At 37.0% G+C, this 14183-nt stretch overlaps 1 protein-coding gene across 1 annotated transcript in view; it reads right to left on the bottom strand.

Moving 5' to 3' along the window:
* The window catches only part of LOC139467987 (high affinity choline transporter 1-like), a 31347-nt gene that overhangs the window by 8274 nt on the left and 8890 nt on the right, over positions 1-14183 (bottom strand). The window lies entirely within an intron of this gene.

The raw sequence follows: 14183 nt of genomic DNA, 5'->3' as shown, positions 1-14183 counted from the left end.
TGCTATCAACCTGCAGGTCATATAATTACAGGTGACTTCCCTATTGTTGACAATAACAATCTTCGTCAGTTGTTCAAATATGGACCAAAATACCGCCAGCAACATCACATGTCATTATGGATGCTGTCGAAGAATATGCCAAAAAAATGGCCTAAAGAGAAGAGGAACCTGTTGAACGTCTTTCAGAGAGGGTTAAGGCAGTGCCAGATATTGTCATTGGTAGAATGCTAAAAATTAAGAAGAAGAAACGAAATTGTAATTTACCCATTCTGTCCCAGCCAGCTCTTATCCAAAGTCTGGCCGCCCTATGTGAAAAGTTTGTAGTTATTCCCACTGACAGGGCCTCAAATAACGTAACCATTACATGTAAGCATCACTACATAAATTGTTTGATCAAAGAACTTTGTATAAAAGATATATCAAATAATGCTACATATAAGGCCAGTATGTTAACTGAGGAAGAAATCTGCCAAAACCATAAATCAATACGGTCTACTTTTGACTTGACTCTAAAATCTGAAGACATGTGTATTCCTCTTTTGTACTCGATTCCAAAGCTCCATAAAATCCGTACTAAGAGAGATATATTGCTGTGTCCAGCAAATGTACCACCAAATCACTGTATCAAAGACTGAGCATAATCCTCAATACAATCAAAGAAGGACTTTCTTTATATTCACAGAACGTATTTGAGACAAATGGAATTTATACCAAGTGGATTTTCAATAAATCAAAGGATTTGCTTGCTTGACTTCCATTCAGTCAAAACATTTGATTTTTCAACTTTGTACACCACTATCCAAAATGACAAACTTAAAGGGGCACTGATCTAACGCAATTCCCCGGACTGGTTGTTGCCTTTGTTATTGTTTTTTCTCCCGTGAGTACCCGGATGATACGCAACGCAACTGAGCGTGACCAGAGACTGGGCTACCATCTGCAAGGACAGCTAAATAAACTTGGGGGCTGGAGGCAATATTTGTTTTACGCATTTTTGCATAAACACTGATTGGTTAACTGTGATCTATAAAGATTTCGACAAAGGGCGCAAGTTAATTAATTTCTTCAGCCTAAACAAACAGACAGAAAGAACGGCGGAGCTCATCGGAAGCGTCATTTGGAAATACCCCAGATGGTTATAGTTTAATACAAAAAAGTATCCATGCAGTGAAAGCAATTTCGGATTTCGGATTGCGTTTATCATACGATTAATACTCCCTTGTTGTCATCCACGTTTTCTCGTATAACCTTACACTTGTGTATTTGTCGTCATTCACTTGATGCTCAGTTAATGAATTTATTACAGGTACAATTAGTGGTAGCACCACTTAGATTACCTGACAAAGGTTCCCATTTGGCATTTATTGTGTCTGGGGTAATTATTCAATCTAAATCCAGGTTTGAAGTGAGGTGAAATGTGTGTTATGTAATATGCACGTGGCAGCCCAGCAAGAGATGAATGATTAGTTGATTTACTTTTTTTTTTTAAATCAACGGATCGTACCTAGTCATCAAAGGATTAACAGAAAATACGTTGATTGATTAATCACTGTTATCTTGCACAGTGGATATGTCAAAAGTGAGTGTTTACATGTCTAGGTTTACTAAAACAAAGGGAATACACTCATATCATGGCGTGAAGTGCCGATGTAAAAACAACATACTTTGTTCAAAGGGTCAACTGATAATACGTTGATTGGTTGATCATTGTTATCAATCACTCAATGGATTTTTTAGGAACCGTGGACGTTATGAAAATAGTTGTCACGTGGGCTTTCTCAGCCGACCCTTGAGACTTGACACCTATGTGAAACAGCTGAAACAATCCAAGTGATCAGTTGAGAAACGAACAAGGCTTACAATATCCCGAAACGATATATACCTTTTTAAATATTTGATTGTTACAGAGACATGTGACATCGAATATGTTTCTTTGTACAGCTGCAGACGAGTGGGATATTGTTCCTTTGTGTGGATATTCACGGATACATTCCTCGAACAAGGAAGCTGCGTAACATTTATACACATAAATTTGGTAGGTTGTAATTATGGTATTTGCATTTTGTTTTCCTTCATTTGAACCGATTCGTTCTTGTATCTCTACGTCCTGGTTGTGAAATTCTTCAATGCGCGATAGACGTTGTTTTCACAGGTCTTTTCCTTTGTAAGCGTGTATATATCACCGTCATTTTGTGAAATGTGATTCTCTCAGGCAATTTATAAAATGTGTAAATATGTCAGTCATTTTGACTAAATAATCTGTCCAGATTGATTAAGACGATCAAAAGGGCCTACAAACATCACAAAAGATTATTATGTAGGATTAGAAGCCAAACAACATATAAATGTACTTTTCAACGTAACATTTTCAGTCTCTTGGTGATGACATTAAACATCAAAATGTTTGGAATTCGTTATCATAATAATACAGATGGAAATGTTTTTCAGTCACTTTGTAAAATAACTGAATATTTAGACGTTTAAAAATTTGTTACACATTTTGACAGAAAAAAATATACACACTATATAAAAAGCAATGCTCAGGTGAAATATCTACTTTGTGCTGCAAGTCGAAATAGTGTAAACGAATATCGCAAAATTACCAAGCAAGTGACTTATCAAAACTTCGTCACCGTTACCGATGCTACCCACAAAGATACCTACATTTCCTTATTATCTCGAAAACTGTATTTCATTTTGTTGATCAATGTGACCATGCGCCCTTATTACTACCAATAAAAGTGACTAATGCGCTTACGAATGGCGCAGCAGAGGTCGCGAACTAGTCTAGATTTCTGCTATACATCCGGGTACTCACTGGGAAAAAACAATAACAAAGGCAACAACCAGTCCCGGGGAATTGCGTTAGATCAGTGCCCCTTTAAGGAAAAACTTCATTCCACATCCATGGGGCTTTTGTTACAATACTTTTACTTTTTTTACTACAAAACAGATACAGTTAATTATATATATATTCAGAGGTTCGGGGCAATTTCTGAAAAATGAAAGCAAATGCCTTCAGAAGTTTTCTGAGAACAATATGTGAAATACTGGACTTCCTCATTGATGCCATCTCCGTAGATTTTGGGAGTAAGACATTTAGGCAAGACGTAGGCATTTTAGTGTTTAAATTTCGCAACTTTTGAGATACAATCGAGCGTGCTCCTTCTTACAAGATTTCAAAGAGCGTCTTACGACTCTTGCTCAGAAGCTGTTTGATCAAGATTACAACATTCAAGACCTCAGTAAAGCTTTCAAATGTTTTATGGTAGACATGTGGAGGACATTTCCAAATTTGGCGCATCAGTGACAAAAATGATGTTTGTTGCAATTCCCTATTTTGACTTGAACTATTTGTTCCCATGTATTTTAAGGTGAACAATTGACTTGCCTTTGCATGTGTTGGTGACGTGTGTCACCGGTTGGGCAGGATACGCTCACCTTTTCGCGAACACCTGGAATCATTACTATTTGATAGCGATTCATAAACACATGCTCATGATATAGTCGGAATTGTACAATCGACTCTGTTTTATACAGCGATTTCGTTTGGATATGGAAAGGGTTTTGTCGCTTTATTTACTTAGTGTGTAACTGTGATATGATTGTAATTATTCTACCGATGCTGATGATCGATGTGAGCTGGACACTACTTCAATAAAGGGTAAGTTATACGTAAACACGATCATTTATGGTAGGTCTCGCACAGATAAATTACAATTAACTGTTATTAAAACAATGGACAACGTCATTCTATTGTTTAAGTGATCCAAAATATGTCCCGAATGGACAGTTGGTTGTTAGTTATTTATGCCAACATAAGGTTGAACCCACATTTCTATTAATGTACAGTTGGTTCTGTAAATGTTTAAATACAATACATATGATCCAACTGCATCACGACCACACAACACTCCACACAGTAGTGAACTAATTTATTCGACAATACGGACTACAGGACTACATAGCCTTACTTAATACGGACACAACATTCAATACAGATGCTTTGTCCCATACGCAACTTTGATGGTATTATAATACATATACCAACCCCCATTGTCAATTTATAACACTTGGAATTATCTTTGCACGACCATTTAGTCAGTGAAAGTGTTTAACTGTCATACAAGTAGATAAAACAATGTCAATGGAAAGGAGAATCGGACATCCCGACGTCATAACCAGAATGAAGTATGTGACATATATATGAAACACAGCATTGAAAAACAAACAGAAGGCATTCCCATGGACACCAATTGTGCTCTAAACATGTTTCTATCTGCTTCTATAGAGAAATATCGGAATTTATGCTCGGATTGGTCTATATCCGCCAACAGTGGTCCAGTGGCCAATTCCGTTTCACGTTTACACCCTTGAATTTGATATATAGCAAAGCTATAGCTACGCGATAAATCGCAAAGAACAATGAAAAGCGAAGCGTAGTGTATTTCACGATAAAACATTGTTCTATCATGACGTCATTTTTGGAGATTGGAACCTGCGTTCGCAACTTGGTAATGTCGTATTGGACGACGTTATTTTTGAGAGGGTAGTGCTGATGTGTTATTCCCCATATATCTTAGAAAATGGTATAATGGGCATTTGAATAAAACCTGTTTTTCATCTTCAATATACAGTCAAAGCACACTCTGTCTTCAGGCTTTAAATTAATATATCTGCCTGTTTCGATTCTTAAAGATAATGCTACATCTACATTTTGTAAATGCAGAACGGTAACACCGAAGTATATAGCTCAAGGCATAGTTTTCACAGAAAAAACAATCCTAAACGTACGGAGTTTGCTTGTACCAGTACCGCACACATCCCCCACCCACCTACTCACCCCCTCCCTCACTTACACTTAATACGTCCCTAATACTAGTACATATATACACAAATCATTCACGCCGCCCACACATACACTCACGTACCACCCGTACACGGAATCCATTTAACATACATGCCAAACTAAATATAACATACTTATATACCACCCCCACCCATCCTCCCGTGACCCCACCTCACACGCAGTACCACACACTCATCTCACATCATTTCCATAATATCCGTCCATCTATATCCAGATCCATCTATACCTTCATCTATGCACAAACATACGGAAAAAATATTCACATCAACACAAAATAATAATGTTTAAAATCTAAGCATGTATAGTTACACATACTATCGCAGAGAGAAAACTAACATGGTGGCACCATCAGTATTACAATATAATAATTGATTAAATGTAAAAACTTGGTCTATGGAGAAAGTACTGGGAAGGCAGGTTCCATGTCAGTTACTTATTTCTATAAATTATACCTCAAATCTGAATAAAACGTACAACTAAGAAGAACATGAATTTCGTCGCTACTCAAATCTTTACTTATAACACTTCATTGAGGTCTACTGAGTATTGCACTAACATATGCCATTAGTTTCTCCTTTATCTTTCCACCGCTCTAAAATCCAAGCATTGTAAATATTCGACAATAAATAATCTTCAGCATAACAAAATACAAATCGGAGTTATTAAATAGCATAGACCATAAAACAACACTGGGTATTCTCATTTCACTGGGTTTTCACAACAGCTTTCCTGTGCACATGCGTTGTCCAACAATACATTACATAGACACTACTGGACTGATTTGAGTTGTTGACTGACAAATAACAAGTGTTTTTCATCCAATGCTATGCTATACATAAGCACAACAAATTCAAGTATGCTGCCTGGCTAAAGCATTGCTGCATGTTTAATGCTTTGTTTTCATTTTTACATTATATACTATTACAGGGTAAGAGAAGGTTTGGGAGTTGGTATTCCTCTACACAAGTATACTCTTCAAAAAAAAGAAACTTGACACTGACTTTCAAAATGTAATATAATGCGATTGTTTCAAAATAGGTCACAGAAACCATAATTGAAACACTGTTTGAAGATCAATGTACACAATGTTCAAAATATTAATCGTGTATCCTAGACAGACACACGTACACGATACAGTTAATGTCACAGGGGTACAGAAAATGTCAGTATCGGTTGTGCCCACCACGTGTATCAATCACTTGACACCGACGACCCATAGATGCAATCAAGTTATCAATAACACGCTGTTGGATGTGCTGCCATTCATGCTGAAGAGCATCAAGAAGCGCCGGAAGTGTTTGGGGCAGTGGATTCCTTCTGCGAACGCGTCGATCCAACTCGTCCCACAGATGCTCAATCGGGGACAAATCTGGTGACCGGGCTGACCAAAGTAATGTCTGGATGTTGTTGTGCTGTAAGAAGTCCTGACAAACACGTGCAATATGCGGTCGAGCGTTGTCCTGCTGGAACTGTCCTCCATGAACGTTGACGTGAGGAAGAACGTAAGGCTGTAGGATCAAGTCTCTGTAACGCACACCTGTCAATGCACCTGCCACATGCACGAGAGGCGTCCTACCACCGTGATGAATTCCGGCCCATACCATGACACTCCCGCCGCCAAATGGGACAACCTGCTGCACACAGTTGGGGGCGTAACGTTCACCCCGACATCTGTAGACACGTGCGCGCCCATCAGCACGTGTGAGTAGGAAACGGGACTCGTCAGTAAACAGTACATTTCTCCACCTTACACGTGCCCATCTAACCCTCTGTTGGCACCAAAGCAGACGGTCCGCTAGATGACGTGGGGTCAATACATGACGTCGAACAGGTCTTCGTGTAAAATGTCCAGTCTCCCTGAGTCTGTTGCGTACCGTTTGATCTGATATTCTGCGTACCCCAGGGATATGTGTGGTTGTAGACGTGGCTGTGGTAGTGCGGTCTCGGAGGTGTCGCGGCCGGATGTATCGATCTTGTGCTTGGGTTGTCACCCTTGGTCTTTCTGACCTTGGTCTGTCGTCAACTCTGTTGGTGTTGTTGTATCGGGTCCACAGTGCGGAGATTGTCTGTCTGGATACGACAACGTGCCTGGCCACTTCTTGCTGAGTTGCTCCAGTTTGTAATCTCCCAATGGGGTTGTTCCGTTGAGCTGCATTCAGTCTTGGCAGTCTGTCACCGCCTCTACTGTCGTTATAAGGACTGTATGAACAGCCGTTGATGTCGATTTTTATACCCATTTAGCAGGGGGGCCTGCATGCCTAAATGCATGATCCTGTGCTGCACGTTTTTTACAGGCGGTTGCGTTTGGATGAAGCTGTAAAATTGATCCCAAAACGCTTCGTTTATGTGCTTTGCATGTTTTTCGCGAATTATAGACACATCATCTTTCTGTTTGACTTATTTGGCTCTCATTTAATGTAATTATTTTATATATTTGGCAAAAAGTGGTTTTACATCTGTCAAGTTTCTTTTTTTGAAGAGAAGAGTATATTAACATAACTGTATTAACATAACAAAGAGTTTTTTATATGATAAAAACCATTGACTACTTATTTCTTCTCTCACTTTCCTATTTAATTCATTTTCAGTTTTTCTAAACTGTAAAGACAAATGTTAACATGATCCCAAGATAATGAGTCGAATGTTGAATGTTACCCTGTCTATCTATCACGAAATTGATGCTTTCTCCATGCTCAGTCATTTCAAATATCTCCACAGGTTATTAAAAACAGTTAAAAAACATTTGCATTCTCCCTTAATCCCAACCTCCAAGCACGCAAAATATAAAACTTGCTTGGTGAGATTTGTATGTAATCAGCACATTAATATAATGTTCAATCATTAAATATTGACGAGTGTTGGAAATTGCCCCTCTATTGATAATGAATTGCGGGGAGTTGTCCGACCCCATGATACATCATGAATGTCCGAGCTGAAATTGTTCGTGGGAAATAATACACGGCTGGAACAATAGATTCACGTTAAAAGAGTTACTTATGTCGGTGAGGCAGCTGAACTAAAATGGAAGTCTTAAATATTTACAGAAATCGACAAATATTTTTCTTTTTACGCGTTTACCTAGTTTTCTCAATACCATTCTGTACCATCAATTATGAGAAATAATCCTTTTTGTAGTGTTTATAATTTCAAGTGTAATATGCTACTATCGTTTGAATGTGATAAGGACCGCCTCCGTGGTCTAGTGGTAGAGCGTCCGCCCGGAGAGGGGAAGGTCCGGAGTTCGGTCCCCGGCCGCGTCATACCAAATGACGTTAAAAGTTGGTACTTGTTTTTACCCTGTCTGGCGCTCGGCATTAAGGAGCTTAAACAAGGACTGGTCGGCTCGGAGTCAGTATACTGTGTCTGAGTGGGGTATACTGCGGCATGGTATCTCAGTGAGCTAGCACTATAAATCGGCATCAGTCTGGACTGGTACGAGCAGCCACACAAACACACACACGTACATGATACCTCACCTAACCTTGAATGTGATAAAAGATGTTGAAATCTGTTACCTAGTCAGACGTATTTTAATTTATCTTCAAACGAAGCGCTTTACGTATTACAGTCAAACCTCGCTTATCCGGACACTTGCGTTTTTTCAACTATTGTCCGGATAAACGAATTTCCGGAAATCTGAATCCCACGTTAGATAATGATGTTGAACTGTGTTCCGATCTCGAAGGAAATTCAGTTTAGCAAAAAAGCGTCTAAAACAAATCAAAAACAGAGTTTAAAAAATTGGCATATCACCAAGAATCAAAGGATTAAAAGAAATGTATGGATAAGAATATACGTAGATATAAAGACAATTTAAATAATTCGGAAATTTAAACTGTTTCGGAAAACTTTTTACCAGTACCCTAAATGAACGATTGACGAAATTTCTAGATTCTAATAATATCCTAACTCCAGCCTAATCGGGATTTAGGAAACAATTTCAAATTGCGGACAATATATTAGTTATCCTCTCATTTATGTATATTTTGAAACTATAAAAAAAACTTGATTTGTGCGTGCATAGATTTTACAAAGGCATTTGTTACTGTCTGGATAGTAGGACTATGGTGCAAAATTCAAAACTCTGGAATTGAGGGCCGAATTCTAACTTTAGTTAAAAATTTGTACAGCAATATTAAATCGATAGTACAATCAAATAATGCCAATTCGGAGTATTTCCCTTGTCAATCAGGGGTCAGACAGGGCGAGAATCTATAACTACTGTTTTCAATATTTTTAGATGATCTTGAACCGCATTTAACAAAACATGGATGCGAAGGGATTTTATTGGATTTTATATCAGGACATGATCACGGGATGGTTACAAATTTTAGCATTACTCTATGCAGACAATACAGTCCTTTTCAGCGATACCTCATCTGGGTTACAAAAATCATTAGATTTCATTAACCAATATTGCTTAAAATGGAAGCTAAACGTAATTATCTATCTATAAAAAAACTAAAAACATTTTTTAGAGGGGGCCCAGCCAAATTCACCAAATCAATATTTTGTGTGTGGGAAAGATACTGGAAATGGATGGTTATTATACATAATTAGGTATAAATCTTCACAGAAGTGGAAAATTTGTGGTTGGTGTAAAACAGCAAACGCGACAAAAGCAATGTTCTGCCTAATAAAAAGAGCGCTAAACGCCTACCTACCATTAGATTGTCTATTGAAGGCGTTTGATGTGCTAATCCTTCTCTACTGTTCCGAAATGTGTTGTTTAAAAATAATAGAGAAAATTCAGTTGATTTTTGTTAAAATAGCAACTGGTCTGAGGAATTCAACACCCAATTTTATGGTTTATTTGGGAACGTGGCAGGGAACCCTTCAATATTAAGGTATTTAAACGGATGATGACAAGCTAACGAATTTTAACGGTCCCACAAAGTTACCTCACATTTGATACAAGATCATGATGTAAATGTAAAATTGTTTAAGTAGATAGTAACAGTACAAGAAATTCTAAATGATGTCGCTCTGTCAGAAAATTTAATATTCATAAACCCGACTATTTTCTCAACTTCATAGCTGTTTTTAAGAGGTCTAGATAATTCTTAAAGACCAATTGATTCAACAGTGGCGAGACTGTATCATATCAATTTCAAATGGTTTATATTACCAAAACTTTAAAGAATTACCAAAATTCCAAAATTCCCCAAAATATCTACTTACCGATTTTAAAATTTCGCACATGGAATCATCATTTGCCTATTGAAACCGGCCGATGGCGAGGGTTAGTGAGAGAAGTCTGTTGGAGACGAGTTTCACTATCTTTTCTGGCATGAAGCTCTTCTCCAACAACGACTTGTTTATATTCTAAAGAATTGTTATATCCGGCCAAACATGTGTCAACTAGTGTGTAAAACGTTATCATTAAACATATATCCTCATTGAAATACCTGTCCAGATTTATTGTACATTTTGAACACATTATTACGTTACTGATATCCACTGTTTCCTATATACACGTATACCAGACGCCATCGTCCGAACACACACTTTTAGGCAGGGAAAGTGGAATGACAACAGCAGGTGATAGGTGATGTGTTGTGGGATAATGACAGCATAAAGCTGTTACATATGTAATTGTTGCGTAATATATAATTAGGATCCCTAAAAAAAGAAGGGTATAGTTTGTTTTGAGCACATTATTAAGACGTATTTGTTTTGTACTCAAGATTAAGCAACGGTACATTAACATTTACTTTGTGTCAAAAGAACCATTGTTACGGCCTCGAAGGCATAAGACGTCATGAATTTTGAATTCAGTTAGAACCCTACTTGGTAAATTTAAATTTCCAAAACTATCTAGTGCGTTATCTCACAAAATGGAGGGCGAACTGAATTATGATGACGACATCGCAGTAAAATGTCTGAAAAAAGGGAAAAGTCCGGGACCGGGTGTGTTTACTGTGGAATTCCTAAAATTCTTCTGGAATGATATAGGTAGATACTTAATAAGATCTCTCAATTTTGTACACAGAAAATGTGTACCTAAAGATAGTAAACCCAAACAATACCTTAACAATTGACGTTCAATATCATTATTATCGGTTTTCTATAAGGCTGCTTCTGTAGCTATATCAAGTATAATAAAATCTGTTTTAGATTTACTAATTGAGGAAGATCAAAAGGGTTTCATGGCTTGGAGATACAAGACAGATATATGATGTTATGCAATATACTGAAATTACTACTGTTGATCGAGTTTGAAAAAGCATTCGATACTGTCGATTGTACTTTCATAAACGAAACACTGAATTACGTTGGCTTTGGAGAAACAATGGATACATACTTTCTACAATGGCATACAATCAGGAGTTTAAGTGCATGGGTTTGGCTCTTCATTATTTGACATATCAAGAGGATGCCGTTAAGGAGATCCCTCATCACCTTAATATATTCATCGTATGCGTAGATATGCTAGCAATACTTAAAAGAAATAACCAGTATATAAAGGGAATAAAAATTGGTGACATTGAGTATCTTCGGACACAACATGCAGACACTCAACCTGATCACTTGGTGATTCTAAACGATGCCTCTGTACTGTTTAGGTTTAAAAGAAACACAGATAAGACAAAATAATATGGACAGGGTCAAAGAAAAGATCGGAAATTAAACTCTGCCCGAAATGGAATTTAGGCTGGACAAGGAACCTTTCGAATTATTGGGCATACATATTAATCTGTCTTGGTCTGGAAGACGTGGTGGATATTAAGTACGAAAACGGGTTCAAGCAATATGTGAAACGTTGATGTCAATAAGACTCCTAACACCTTTTGGTAAGAATAATAGTCTGAAATCACAAGTCCTACCCAAACTTAACCACCTATTATCATCTCTTCCAAACCTACCCAAACCAATAACTGATAAATATCAAACAAAATGTTTCAAATTCCTGTGAAGAAATAAACCGAAAAAATAAATGGATCTGGGAAAACGGTTGTCTATCAATCATGGTTTACAAAAAACATACGATTTTTTGATAATTTTATTGACGGAAATGGACACTTTCACTCATTTCTACAATTCACGGAGAAATACAACATTAAATTTATTTATCTCAACTATCTAAGTCTGATCTAGTCTATTAAGCAATGCTGTCGGAAACAAGGTATTCAGTAGCTGAAGAAACTTAGTTACCCAATTGTATCATTTAATTTACTTCATTTATCATAACCCTGGAAAGGTTCTTAATACTTCTATAAAATACTTATGGCCAAACAAATTATCAAGAATCAACACTTTCAAAAAAAGGAATTACGGCTTAGAAGTGTAATCCGCGAAGCAAACATTACATTACAAACAAACATTACAATATTATACCGTTTAGTGATTTACTGTATCAAAAAGGGATACGTGGACAGAGACCTGTGCAGCTATTCTCAGATAATAAAGAAACGATTTTAAACCTGGTTCGGGAATGTCAAAGGGTACACTCCATCTGGTCCAATATGACAAACTGGCTTCTCAATAAAGAGAAAATAAACATTCATATTTTAAAAGAAAACGCCTCAGTCGGGTATACCTTACAATTGAATAATCACGTAATCTTGGTGCTGAAATACTCATATTTGACAAAAGAATTTTTAAATAATGACAACTTTCCAGGAAATCCAATGTGAAGCTTAATCAATAACACTTACTAACAAAATATTTTGCAAATGTAAATAATGATATGGGATATTTCAACTGGCATGGATCAGGCTGTCGTTTACTCGTAACTTAAATCACAAAACAATGTGTGGATATGCGTAACTGAAAATTGAAACTGCAACATAAATAAAAAAACTTAAGTCATTATGTAGATATATACAGTTAGACGTTATCTTGTCATGCTTCATTTAAATTTATTTATAATGTACGATTAGGGATTTGTAAGTCCTCTGGTTGATGACAAATGAATATTCATCTGGCTTCTGGCTTCAATGAAATATGTAATGGTGCGATTACATTGTTTTTCAGGTTTCAAAAGTTGGACATTTTAGCCGTTGTCCTCGCACACATTCACCAACCCACTCAGATAGTTACACACACACGCGCGCGCGCGTGCATACACACACATACACTCACTAATACGCACGCAAGCACGCACGAACGCACGCACGCACGCACGCACATACATATACATACATACGTTATTTCTGGCACTGCTCGGGAAAGTCCGGCGGTCGCTATCTTACAGTGTCAGTATATTCTGTGTTAGTGGCCCGAATATTTCATTCTCTAGTGATCTAATGACACTCTCAAATCATGTATTGACTAGATGTACGTTTTCTCTTATATGTTCGCTACCTTATTCTTGTATTGAAACTGGGTGTTATTGTAATTATTATTTGCAAACATTAGGGGAATTTATATGTACATGAGAGATTGTCTTCTCTGACGTCCGCTCGCTAACTATTTAAAGTCTTGATAGATGTTATATCTTGACCCTCCAGGTCACACACATCACCACAATTCAGCAACTCCTCACTAATTCCTCCAACTATTACCACCTAGGCAATTATCTAATCAAAACCAAATCAAACGGCAGGATCTGAATGTCTTACTCATAAGAAAAAACAAGCAAACGTAAATAGAAAAGTACACTTTAACATCAATACAGTCAGCTAATTAAGGTCCCTATACCAAAATACAGCAAACTACGTAGTCCGGTAATTAAAGGTTTATTTTTCATGAAGGTTCAACAAAATTGACGGAAAAGGTTTTTTAACACATTTCACTGCCTTGATAGGTCTACTTTAAAAAAAAAAATAGTTTACCAAAATTTGACTTGGGGAAACACCCAAAATAGGTCAAATCCAAGATGGCCGCCATCAATACAAACGAAAATCGAAAAAGTAAAAAAAAAAGAATCAATCAAAATCTAAAAATGGATGATGACTCTATTTATAATCAACTTCATAAGATTAAGACAGGGGAATATATATTTAACAATTTTAAAGTGAAATCTTACACAGAAATAAATTACGGCTGCCCGAAATGTGAAAAAAATGCAATTGTTCCATATCGGACTACAAAATACTTAACACAGGCTTATAAAGAGGGAATAACCCTGCAATACTACAGTTTACAAGTCAAACTTACTATCAATTTAAATGTCTAAAGTTCAAGACAGTCGCACTCATATATTGGACATGAAGAGACGATTATTCAGTAATGTCAGAGAAGTCATGACTTGGTCCATTTGAAAATGTCATCCCTTTGCATTGTCCACATGCTGAGGTACATTGTAGACAAAATAATTCTGCATGAGCATGTGTTTTCATCACACTTTCCAGTGCAATTGTATCTGATT

The sequence above is a fragment of the Haliotis cracherodii genome, unplaced genomic scaffold (genome assembly GCF_022045235.1).
Source record: "Haliotis cracherodii isolate W230 unplaced genomic scaffold, xgHalCrac1.p SCAF_2, whole genome shotgun sequence".
Classification (NCBI taxonomy): Eukaryota; Metazoa; Mollusca; class Gastropoda; order Lepetellida; family Haliotidae; genus Haliotis; species Haliotis cracherodii.
Note: the sequence above shows the minus strand (reverse complement) of the source record. Positions and strands in the feature narration are given on the sequence as shown.